Source organism: Rousettus aegyptiacus, unplaced genomic scaffold (genome assembly GCF_014176215.1).
Source record: "Rousettus aegyptiacus isolate mRouAeg1 unplaced genomic scaffold, mRouAeg1.p scaffold_m13_p_2, whole genome shotgun sequence".
NCBI lineage: Eukaryota > Metazoa > Chordata > Mammalia > Chiroptera > Pteropodidae > Rousettus > Rousettus aegyptiacus.
In genome coordinates this window covers 117,768,823-117,782,173 of record NW_023416295.1, presented here as the reverse complement: position 1 = coordinate 117,782,173, position 13,351 = coordinate 117,768,823, and the positions used below count along the sequence as shown (strand labels likewise).

Sequence of the window (13,351 nt, the reverse complement as noted above, 5' to 3'; positions counted from 1 at the left end):
AACAGATTTCATTGTTTTAAAAGTTATGCCAGGCCAATGAAAGAGCCTGATCTTCTGGTGGCTGTGTGAATTTTTTTAAGTTCCCATATGGGAAAAGAATAATCTCCTTTTCTAACGAGTATTCTAGAAAAATGTAATCAAATCAAATCATAGAATGGGCAGCCCTAGGAAATCTGCTTATGACCTCAAATAGATTTTTATTTATCCCTGGCCAAATCCTTCACCTGGCCATTGTTTTCAGCCAGCATCAAGACCCAAGAGAGGTTTTCCAACTTTTCTCAAGAACTTTTCCAGCTCAGAAACTGTAACTCTCCTAGTATATTCAAGATCTGTTTGAAACCAGACATGGAATTGAGACTCACAATTTAGTAGGTTCTTTATCATTTCTAGACAAGTTGATGACACAGACTTTTCCTCTCACTCTAGACTTCCAGTAGAATATGAATTCCTTGAGGAAAGAGATCCTATCTTTTTATCTTTGAATCCTCAGCACCTACCATGGTGCCTCATCTAAAAAGCACACCCAATATCAGTTGAATACTTTCCTTTCCAGATCTGCAAATACAAAAACTAGTGCTCAGTACTAGAGGGCTATGAAGGCAGATGCTCCATGGACTCCCATCTTCAGTTCTGTCCCAAGTCTTCCTGTGGCGATAAGTATGGTTAATTTGGGGTAGCAGCCTCAAGATAAAAAGTGAACATAGCCCAGGATCATATACTGAGAAGCAGAGTTAAGTCACCAAAGCCTAGTGTGAATAGATTTAACATAGTACCCAGGCAAGTCAACACTAAAAATCTGGTTCTAAGAGATTCATCAAAACTAGGCAGAGTCAATAACAAGCATCAGAACCCAAGACAAAGTTCTAAATCAAGGCTACCAGGCCAGGGCTGGCAAAGGAACAAGGAGAAAGTAAAAAGTGAAAAGTCCAAACACTTGATAGTATTTTCTACTGTTTCAAAAAATAAGTGGATCTCTTTGAAGAGCTTAAGCCTCATTTCCACAGGAGCACTCTACTGGTAAGGAACATATCTCCTGAAATGAGATGATAACTTCACAAAGAGCTGCAACAGAAGACGGCTGATCAAGAATGTAAAGTGAGGTTCACTGAAATTTTGTAAAAATTCAGGAAACGAAAGAATTATTTTTAGCTGGAAGTAACTTAAAGAGTGTTTGAACTGGGGCATAAAATACTCTAAGATTTGAGCAGAATAACACCTACTAGCCAAAGTTCCTTTAGACAAAAGAGTGTGAACAGCAGAGATCAGAAGCTCAAATGCCTTCAGAGGATATGGGATTAACATAAACATATTGAGTGGGTAGACATAGGAAAATTGGTACTAAATTGCTTAGATTGACACCAGACTTAAAATCTGCTTAATTATATAGCCTATTAACACAATGAGTGGGTACAATAAAAGGACCACACAAAGTGGACCCTAAATTAGCTACTCAAACCAGTATATGGCTTCCAGGAGCCAATATGGCTTGAGTAGCTAATTTAGGGTCCCTGATATGTACCAACAAAATATAAGTGCAACTTAAATTGCTATTATTGATAAATGAAATCAATGTGGGTTCTGTTTTTCTTTTTTAAAAAACTTCTGGTAGTTTTGTTTCTATAATTGTCTTATACCCCTAAAATTATCATGACACAAGGAAGATCATACATACCCCAAGGATGCCTCTGCTTTGGTTTATAGCCAACTCAAGAAAACTGTGGTCATCTCTTTATGACTAGAAACTATATCACTCAATTGAGCATAGTCATCCCAGACCTTAGTCAGCAGACCTGCCTCATTAGAGTCCTTTAAAAAGTCAAATCTGACATCAAAAGATAAATAATGATCAATATAAAGGATACTAAAAACACAACAAATTACAATTCCAAAAGAGAGTTCCAATGTTGAGTTTAATTTCTGTTCAAATATCTTCAGAAAGATTATGCCATGATTCAGCATTGATTCAAAAGTTAATGTGTTCACAGAAAGGCACAAAACAGCAGTGGGATACAAATCTGATATTAGAGAAGCAAATATTTGTCTATGGAGAAACCAGCAAAATTACAGTTCCTTGCAAAGCAACAACCAAGTGCTAAATGTTAAGAAAACATCGTATCATAGTTAAATTAGCAACATTTTGTTTTCCCTTTCTTAGTGGTAAATAAAACAATAGTACAGCTTTCAACATAGGGCATCTTAAACTTGTTGAAATGCAATATTCAATTACCTCAGTGACTGAATTCCTTCGGGTCATAAGTCCTAAATCAATACAGCTATAAATAAGAAATAGATGGATCTATTTTAAACCAGTCATTCTAAAAAACAAACAAACAAACAAACAAAAAAACCAACACTGAAATCCAATATTTTTTTTCCGAGATATATCCGGGAGATATAAATGAGAAACAGTTCTACATAGATAAATATCTTTAAGACAGTACCTTGGTTGTGTCCCTCCAGAAAAGATAATCCCTCTATACAATTCCACCCAGGAAACCTGTTGTTCTCATGTTTGCATCATCAGAGGGCTGGATGAATACAGGTTAGAGAGAAACAAAGAGTGCTGTAAATGTTCTGGATGGGAAAGAAAGGAGATATGGAAGCTGGATACATGGAGCAGCATGAGGAGGAAAAATGCAAGAAAATTCACTGACTCTCAGCCCATGTTCAGAGTCCTGTGCTAGATGACTTGTACTCTGTTCACCCTTCATCATTGATTCATTCATTCACCAAATCCTTATTGAATGTTTATTGGGCCTTGGGATGGATCAATATAAAGGATATTGATTTGACAAAACATTCTAGTGGTAGCGAAAGGAGAGAGAGACAATAGATAGAATATATAAATTATGAGTAAGTTACGTGTAGTTAGAAAATAATAGATGCTTTGGGGAAAAATAAATTAAACTAAGGGAGATGTGGCTGGAGATTGTAAATAGTATTATCACAGAAAGCCTCAGTGAAAATATAACATTTAAGCACCGGCTAGAGTGAAGTAAGGGAGAAGGGAGTAAGTTATAGGGATAACTGTTCAGCCAAAAGAAACTCTCAGTCTATGACCATGCCACCCTGAACACGCCCGATCCTGTCTGATCTTGGAAGCTAAGCAAGGTCGGGCCTGGTTAGTACTTGGATGGGAGACCACCTAGGAATACCAGGTGCTGTAGGTGGGAAGGAAGGAAGGAAAAAGGAAGGAAGGGAAAGAAAGAAAGACCTCCCAGAGGAAACATGGATTCCTATCTCATGGAGCCTTTTAGACTATTAGTCAGACTTTGGTTCCACTCTGGGTCATGTGGGAGTTTTGTTTTGAGCAAAGGAGCTATATCATATGACTTAGATTTTTTAAAAAGAAAACAAGACTCGTCTGTCTATTAATGAATAAAGGAATAAGCCATGTATATATGTTATTCGGTCACAAAAAGAAATGAAGTAGTGGTGCAACATGGATAAATCTTGAAAACAGTATGCTACATAGAAGACGCCAGACACAAAAGGTCACATGTTGTATGGTTCCATTTATACGAACTATCCAGAATGGATAAATACTTAGAGGCAGAAAACAGGCTGATGGTTGCCAGGGCTGGGAAAAGAAAAGAATAGGGAGTAACCGCTTAATGGATGTAAGATTTCCTTCTGAGGTGATGAAAATATTTTGGAACTAGATAAAAATGGTAGTTGTGTAACATTATGAATGTTCTAAATGCCAGTGAATTGTCCACTTTAAAGTGGTTAATTTTATGTTATGTGAATTTCACCTCAACATAGGCAAAGAAGAAAGAAAAGGAAAAGAAAGGAGGAGAAGAAGAAGGAAGGACAAGAGGGAAGAAAGGAAGGGAAGGAGGAGAGAGAGGGGAAGGAGGGGGAGCAGACGAGGGAGGGAGGGAGGGGAGGAAGGAAGAAAAGCAAGGAGAGCTCAGCAGCTGATGCAGCAGAAGAGAAAGAAGCCACCTCTGAGTCATAGCTACACCAAGCCTTATCTGTGGTCCTGGTACTTCCCTTCTTATACACTCCAGAAGAGAATGTTTTTTAACTATGTTATAAATGTGAGCATTTTAATAGCTCTGAAAAAAAACAAAAACAACAGTTTTAAGAAGAGAATCCTACCTCATCTGGTTTTTAAGACATAGTTAGATCATTTTAAAATGCTTTTTTAAGGAGACAATTCATGACCTGGTTACTTGTTTTTCTGCTGAACCAGAAATTAGTGTAATTAAGACAGGCCTTGACTGTCATGTGTGACAATGTAGTATTCCATAGGCTGGTTGAGAGGAAAAAAATTGTATATGCTAAAATAAGGGGCATAGCTAAATGTTTCCTATTATATTTGAGAACGCAGTTTGTTTTAGAGCATCTGGTATTGTTCCATTTTACAGAGAAAGAATCTGAAGTCCAAGGAAATTTAATCATATGCCCCAGGAGTGCTCAGCTCAAAGAGGCAGAGGATTCCATTCGGGCTCATGGGACTTTAAAGTCCCTGTGTTTCCTATGCCATTGAGGCCTCCCACTACTCTGGAGAACAGGACACAAGGGACATCTGAGGCTGTGGCAGACACTACAGAAATAAGAGATGGGACAGTGACCCAAGTTAAACAGAACAGGAAGAAAAGCACCAAAGGAATATAAAACAAAAGGTTGTGATATTTTATAACTCTTACATACACATTATAAAAATATATAATTTTATATAATAATACTTCACAAAGATATTCCTTTACTTAGTCTTCCCAACACTTCTATAAGAGGTAAAGGAAGTCTTGTTTTGACCAGTTTACAGGTGAGAAAGCTGAGAGTGAAAGAGGTTAAAGACTTGTCTGAAGGCATGAAGCCGAGAAGTAGCAAACTTGAGTCTTGACTCGTGTCTTCAAACAATAAACCCAGTAGTATTTCCACTCTACCAGTTTGCCTCTGAGTGAATAAACATGATTTATGTGTAAGTCCAAGATCTTCCGATGGGCACTGTGAGAATAAACCTACCGCATTATACATTCCAATAGCTATTATGCAATATCAATCTTCATAGCTTTGTAGGTATTTGGTTATCTTAGTATTTCCAGATTTGACACAATGGTATTATACGTATTGATCATTTATTCTCTGGCGATGAAAGGCATAAAGGCATATCATTCTTAAAATCTGTGGATAATATGGTACCCTAAGTTTGATTTGAAAAATAAAAAAATAAAAATAAGTAACAAATTTCCCATAAGAACCCACCACAAAGGATCACAGGAAATAGACCTCTGCTTCTGGCCCCTTCCTTAGCCCAGGAAAAGAAATGGGAAAGAAGAGCTGCACAATGCACAAATTCAAGCATTCTCCCAAGTTTTATCAAAGTACATATGACTTCAAAATAGCCTCATTTTCTAAGTACATTGAAAAAGGTTTACAGTGATAGCAGCAAGAATTGAGGCAGAATTTAGAAATCATGACAATGAGAGTCTTAGAAATCTATGCTTTTTTTTTTTTTTGTCCAAATATAGTCATCATTAGTTGGCTCTGTGGCGCAATGGATAGTGCATTGACTTCATTGGTGCATCTCTTCAGCTCTGTGGCCCTGAGTCAAGCACCGACAGACTTTACTCAGACTGAGCAGTGCATTTGAATCTGAATTTGCAGGCCGCTAGCAACATTTCTCCCTTAAGGACTTCCTCTTGCACTCAGAGTAAACTCCAAAGTCCTTTCAATGGCCTAGAGACCACCCAGATTTTGCTCGTTCTCCTCATCTCTCTGACCTCTTCTGCTACTACTCTCTCCCCATTGCTCACCTACGTTAGCCACAATACCTCCTTGTTTCTCTTCAAACTCACCAAACATGCCTGCATCTCAGAGCCTTCGCACTTACTATTCCCTCTGCCTGAAATGTTTTTCCCCCCAGATATTTGCATAACCAGCTCTTTCAAGTCTTCGTTAAAATATTACCCTCTCAGCAAGGTTTTCCCAAGACCTGTAATGGGCTGAAGTAGGTCCCACCAAAAATTCATATGTTGACATTTTGACCGCCAGAACCCCAGAATATGACTGTATTTGGAGAGAGGGTCTTCAAAGAAGTAATCAATTATAATGAGGTTATCTGAATGGGCCTTAATCTAATGACTGGTGTCCTCATAAGAAGAGGAGATTTGAACACAGACCTAGACAGAGGAAAGACCTCATGAAGACACAGAGAGAAACCGGTCATCACAAGCCAAGAAGGGAGGCCTCAGAAGAAACCAACCCTGCTGACACCATGATGTCAGATTTCTAGCTTCCAGAACTATTAGAAAACTAATTTCTGTTGTTTAAGTCATCTAGTCTATGGTGCTTTGTTACAGCAGCTCTTGCAAACTAATACCCTAATTAGAATTAACCCCATTCCCAGCTCTTCCGTCTGTTTTCTGGTTTATTTTTTCTAAACCACTTATCATTACCTAACTTACGGTATATTTTACTTACGCATTTTGTTTTCTGTCTTTATCCCTTTGATAAAATCTAGGCTCTATCAGGGCACGGATCTTTGTCTGCTTGGTCATTGCTGTTACCCCAGTTCTAAATAGTGACTAGCACATAGTCTTGTGCTCAGTAAAGACTATGGGATTACTGAACTCAGTCATGATCACTATGAAATACCTTGCGAGGTGAGACAAGACCAAAGGGCAGTTAGAGCTCTAAGGAAGGAGAGAAAAAAATCTGGGTACTGACATGAAGATAATAAACTCTGCATTAGGAGAGCTTCTCTGGATGTTTCTACTCAACTCACTTCTGAGCTCTATTGAGCAGCCACAAGCAGCTCTTTGTCTTCTCATTTTTTCTATGAAATCTATAGAGCCCACAATGGGAATCCCCTCTCTTGCCTTTAATATTGTTTCCTGCCTCTCCTTTGCATTTCGAAGCAAACCAGAGTGTTAGGAGATCAGATCAGCTACACATTGCGCTTGATGGGAAGCTCTCTTCAGCTCTGTGCTGACTACTCCTTATCGTTCTGCATCTGTCTCTCATAACTCCCTTCACACTGTCCGTTTTCCTTGCTGCAGTTAAATAGATCTGGGTATTTTGTATTGCAGGCCTGGGTGCTCTCTGTGACAGGAATCAGCTAATAAGAGGTCTGTTATCTTCCCACAAACTTGTTTTACTGCTCATCTCTTCCAGGGGTTCTGCCCTGAATTAATTAATTCTTTCTTTCAAAATGCATATATATATATATATATGCATTTTGATATATATATATATATATACACACACCATTCCGCTCCTATAACGAATGTTTTATATAAGATGTATGTGCATGTATATATACACATATATATACACACAGATTTTATATATATTGAGAACCTACTATGTCCCAGGCAATGAGCAAAATAAACCAAAATCTTACCCTCGTGGAGCTTATATTCTAATAAGGAATTCCCTTAGCCCAGATTCCTCAGAAAATAAGAGTTCGAGGTAAAGCTTAAGTGCTGATGCTCTATTAGGGATCAGTGAAGGTGAAGGAAAAGAGAAATGAAGCCAACAAGAATGAGCAGCACATTCACTGTGGTACATCAATAATCTGGCCAGTGTTTCATAAAGAGAGACAGCCAGTCTTTTGGTGATTTAGGATGTACAGAAACACCGTGCCTTAGGTCAGATCAAGGGAAAGAGGAAAAGAGATGAAAATAATACTCCAGCTTCCTCTCATGAAGTTTTGCCATGTGGGGAGTTAACTTCTCACACTTCTAACTATTCCCTGGTCCCTTCAGCAGTCAATGGGAAGACAGATTCTACAATCTATCCCACAGCGCATTTTCTGAGTCCAGAGTGGCAGAAGGAGCCAGAAATGATCACTACAATAGCAGCTGAGAACAAAGGAGGCCAAGAGAATCTGAGATGGCCCACAAGATGTGATACAGAGATGTACCTCTTATTGTAATACGAAAACTCATTGTCACTAAAAAATACCTTAAAACATAGATTCATCGATTGTAACAAATGTAGCACCCCGATGGGGGATGGTGATAACAGCTGAGGCTATGTGTGTGGTGTGGGGGGAAGGGGAGCAAGACATATATGGGAAATCTCTGTACCTTCGCCTTAATTTTGCTGTGAACCTACAAATCTAAGAAAATAAAGTCATTTTTTAAAAATGATTAAGAAGATGAAATAATAGCACAGTCATGGAGTCATGGGTACAGTTCCTGGTTCTGCTATAACAACTTGTGGTTGATAGGGAAATGTAACACAGTGCTGGTTAACTCTGGGTCATATGCAGTGCTAAATGCGTTTGTCATCTGCTGTTCATGCAGATCTTATTAGTTGCCCACAAAACCATTCCTTTTTACAGAATTTTTTTTTGTTGTTGGTGTCAATGTGCCTAGTGCCAGAAAATGAACTGTGAATGCTCTAAGCCAAGAGTTGGTAAATTATGGCCCAAATCTGGTTCACAGCCTGTTTCTGTAAAGTCCCTGAGTTAAGAAGGGTTTCTACACTTAATTAAAGGGTTTGGGAGGAGGAGGAGGAGGAGGAGGAGGAGGAGGAGGAGGAGGAGGAGGAGACTAAGAAAAAATATGTAATGGAGACCACAGTGCTATTTCTGGGCAAAAAGGTGTGAAAGGAAGTCTACCTGGGAGTAAAGCATGTCCATTTTGGAGTAGGACAAATAAGACATCCCTGAGCTCCACACTTGAGTTGTGGGGGTTTGATGCTTGAGGTTTGATGCACCTTATTTCTCTCTTATGAACATCATTCAAATTCAATTTAGAAAATTCCAATTCCATCCAAGATGGAATGATTTCATTCTTACATGAGGGTGTCACTCTCCTTACTTTAAGGACAAGGAATCTGCAGTTCAAAGATTATGAGACTGAAGAGCAGATCTTACATGCTCTGGGGACAAACCCCAGTACATTGAAACCACTTTCTGAAGACAGAAGCATGGAGACTTTGAAAAAGCCATGGACAGAGAACTCAGATGATGCTACTACTATCATGGCTTTAGACCAGGGGTTTCTCACCAACCTTCATACATCAGTAGTTACCAACCGGGAGTGGCCTAAGTAGGCCGTGGATGAATCTCTACAGTCTGAATGTTCTCCTGGAGGTAAAATCTCTGCTCTGGCTATGTCAGAAAGCATTTAATCGCTTTATATTTAGCATTTTTAATGAATTTTACTCCATATTATCAGCAACGTCACATTTCCCATCGTTCTTATGAGGCATCTGGTGGTGGGAAGTGTTAGTAAATGATATCAGCTGCCCAAACTCAAGAAGAAGAAAGTCGAAATGCAGAGTGTTGATACAATTGCCTTATCCACGTACATCAGGTTAAGGGCCAAGGCATGGTGTGAGTCAAATCCTGTTAGTTAACTGAGCTCCCTTTTCAGAAGTTCTGTCAATAACTGAGTTCCCAAAGACTAGAAATAGGAAGTGGTATAGAATTAATGTTACCAACTGCTGGTCATCTCCTACTGCATGTGCTCCAGCCACACCAGAACTCTGGCCCTCCCCTGAGCCCTCTTTCTCCTTTCATGCCCCAAATGCTGTTCGATCCTTTATGCATCTAACCACCAAAACTTTATCATGCATCTATAAAGTACCAGGTATTTTTAGGTCTTGGGACACAAAGATGAACAGTAGTTTGTGTTCCTGAAAAGCTCTTGAGATAGACACATAACAGAAAACTGCAGTTCGATAGATGATAAGAGAGAAATTATGCTCTGAGGGTCCTGAAGATGGAGCAATTAACTATGCTTACATTGCAAAGGGGAAGAAAAGGGGAGGTTTCACAGAGGAGATGACTTCTGAACTTGTTGAAATCCTTCTTATCCTTCAAAAGATCAGCTCAAATGCAACTTTGTGTCATCTGCAGTGGTAATTGTCATCTCGTTGGTGCCTCTCCCATAACACATTTCAGTCCACTTGTGCCCCAAGCAGTTGTTTCCTGTCCTTCTCACAAAACTGCAGGCTCTGTGAGGACAGCATCCAAATTACATCTAATGTTCCCATAGCCCCCAGCATAAGATCTTGCACATGCTCAGATCTAAATAGTTGCTGACTAAACTAAACTGAATTGACATTTCTAGGGTGTCATTAACTCAAGCAGTAATGTGAAATTAATAAGGTTCCTGGGCAGTCGCTGTGTCTAAAAATAGCATCTGCAGTGATGGCAAGATGAAAATGTCACAGACAAGATAACAGCTCATAAAAGCATCTCACAGGATATTTATTCAAAAAGAAACAGCACGTGCCAGTAAGGACACAACTGGTCAATTTCTAGGTAGTATTGAAGTTAACCTGAACACACATAGCTAAGTGAGATATGGCCCCATAGAAATAAGGAAGGAACTGTGATTAAAAGAAGCATGTAGGGTCACCCTGAATATCCTTAGCAGTTATAAGAATGAAAGGTCACACACAAGAGAAGAAACCACAGGTTGAGGGGAGCCAGATTTATTCAGGTGTGATAACTCTCCCACCCTCCATCTGGCATAATAGTCCAGCCGAAACTAAGATTCCCACACACACCTAGTGTGGAAGCCGCAGGGAGAGAGCCACAGAAAGGAACGAGAGCACTCCTGGGTCAAAGGGGCTCTTCAGTTTAGGTAACAGTCAGTACATGTTGACCTAAGCACCTCTATTTCTTCATGGGAAAATCTGTTGAAGAAATGGGATTCTTTTTATTAATGAATGTGTTTTAACTTTAGAAACCATAATACTATTGTTTCTGATTTTCTTTTATTACCAGGTCAAAAATTTACACACAACTCAGATATGCCAAAAACTAACTTTATTCATGGTCCATAAATAGTCTCATTTAAATTGGTAGACTCCATCCTGCTGCTAGGCAGGGGGTGGGGAGAGAATGGAAGCAAGAAAATGGATACATAGGTCAGAAAACATACATTACACTCAAACTGGAAAAGAGTTAATGGGATTGATTATTTTAAGGTTTGGAAAGAGCTTAAGGAACACTTCAAGAAGCATGGAAGTACCCTGAAGCTAACAACAGCTGGAAGCCTGTTAGGGGACAGAGTTGGAGGAATTTCTAGAACCAGGAAAGGGAATTGTATGGAAGAGGGCTGTTTGTCTGCAAGGAGCTGAGGTTTTTAGTAGAAGTACACAACCAACCCTGCCTGACAATCTGGCAGTAGGGTTCCAGAGGAATAAATACTCTGACTTTATTCTCATCCTTCAATCTCCTGCTAACTTCTTCCATTTGCCAAATGCAGTGGAAAGCCAAAGGGCAAGCATGTATATGGGACAATTCATATATACCAGGCACAGAGTGGAGTGGAAAAGAACAGACCAGATTGACACAACCCATCCTTTTGTCTTGAACATCTACTCTTGTCGTTCTGATGGAAAAATATATGTCTCCAACACAGGAAATACTTAAAATGTCATCAACTGCCGTATCGTTACAGGATGATGTCAACATGGTCAAACATCCACCTGAAAACCAAAATATCAACCCCCACAAGCGCTCTCTATGTAAGAAGTGGGGAAGAGAGGAGAAAAGAGGACAAATAATTTATTAACAAAAACCATATCTGCTATAGTTCCTTTTTTACAGCTATTCACAGACTCTAAATTAATAATCATGAATTCTTTCTTCCACTACCCATTCCATTTTACTTTTCCCCTCTGCCTGCACTTTCATCAGCTAGGTCTTTCACCTGGTAATGTGACTTAAACACTCATTCCTTTAGAAATGGAGTTCTTAATGATCCTGTCTCTTTGGGGTTGATGCAATTTTCTGTTGACAATACTACTGAGCAAATTGACAAGACAATCCAGCGAATCTCTCTGGTCCAGTTACTGTCTGTCTAAGCCTCTTGGCACAGCAGTGAAACGACTTCCTCTTGTAGATCAGGGTCAGTCATCCTGGCTTTCTCCGCCTGTTTTTTCAACAATAAACATTCCTTGAAAGTAGATTTTAAAGATAAAGTTGCTATAGCTGTGGTTGTCTCTGAGACAACAGGACCTCAGCTTTCCACACTGGCATCACTGCATTCTGTTCTTCTGAATTTGAGTAAGGAGTGTCCTTACTCAAATTCCTGTATGAAGCGCTGCATGTTAGTGAATAATATAGTGCAAAAAAAAAAACTTTTTCCTGTTAGTGCACATGATCCATACATAGCTCTTATTTCCCAGGCAGCCCCAGCCAGGTGTCACAGTAAGAGTCAACACTAGGTTTCTCTTACTCTGCTCTCATCTACTCCAGTGCAATCATCCCCCCTCCCTAGACTATTGCCCTGGCCTTGCTTCTGTTCTTATTGCCCCTCTCCCTACATACATACACACTAGACCTGCTCTCTATCCAGCCAGCCACAGCGATCTTTTTATACAACATGAGTTATATCAAGTCTTTCCCATGCTCAAAACCCTTCAGTCAATCTATCGTCAATCTATCTCCAGGGGCTTGTGTCTCACACGGCTCACAGATTAGTCTTCTTGAATACGTGGATGTTGCCATCTGCTCCTGGGAGAGGAGACACTCAATGTCTCTGCCAGTGCCAAGAACAAGAGCCATGCTGATGATGCCAGCCAAATGCTAGACACTGCCAACGATGCCAAAAAAATTTTCTTATAGCAGGTGCCAATGATTATGTCAAGACTCCCTATGTGGAATTTGGACTATTTCATATAACTGCCAGATTTGTCAGCACTGTCCTCCAAAATTGAAGATGATCCTGGAATCTTATGCCTTATATTCATTGGTAGTCAGAATCTTTAAATCTCTCTTTCGGACTGCTTGCCTTGGGATGGAAGCTTTTGTGTTTCCAGTTTTAGGAGTATTCTTCCATTTATGGCTCAATTTCTAGAAGATTGGTGAAAAACAAGTATAATACCAAATCTTACTTAAGGCGTTACACAGAGATTCATTTGGAAGAAGAGAAGAAAGAGTCCTAAACTGCAACTTACCCCAGAAGTAATCATAATTTATATTTATAATTATAATTTTATCATCCCAGTACCTCTCAGCATTTAGAGCCCATACCCAACACCAGTAGCTTTACTTAACCCATGAATGAACCTACAATTGTATACATGCTCACCAATCACCATAGGGCTTAACCTAATCCTGAAGTAACTTACCAACCAATTTGTGAGTTACTTGTAGGATAAAACCAAGGGTCCTGATTTTTTGTAAAAAGAAATACTTTGGAGAGCTGACCATTGACTTTCACCTTCTCTGGAAAGACCTAGACATTCTTCAATGCTGGGGTCGTTTATTCATTCTTCTAGATAGAACTAGTTCAACTTCTATCTCTACATCTTTGCTCTCTTCTCTGTACCACTGTACGAAGTTTGAAGATGTACAACTTTCACTCTCAGTTCAGTATGCTTCATAATATCTTTCTCATCTTCCACATGCAAGACTTCTCCACGAGTG

General features: G+C 39.4%; 1 pseudogene; it reads left to right on the top strand.

The window, feature by feature from the left end:
* Nucleotides 1-3,051: 3,051 nt before the first annotated feature.
* Nucleotides 3,052-3,170, top strand: LOC118614349 (annotated as a pseudogene).
* The last annotated feature ends 10,181 nt before the right edge of the window (nt 3,171-13,351 follow it).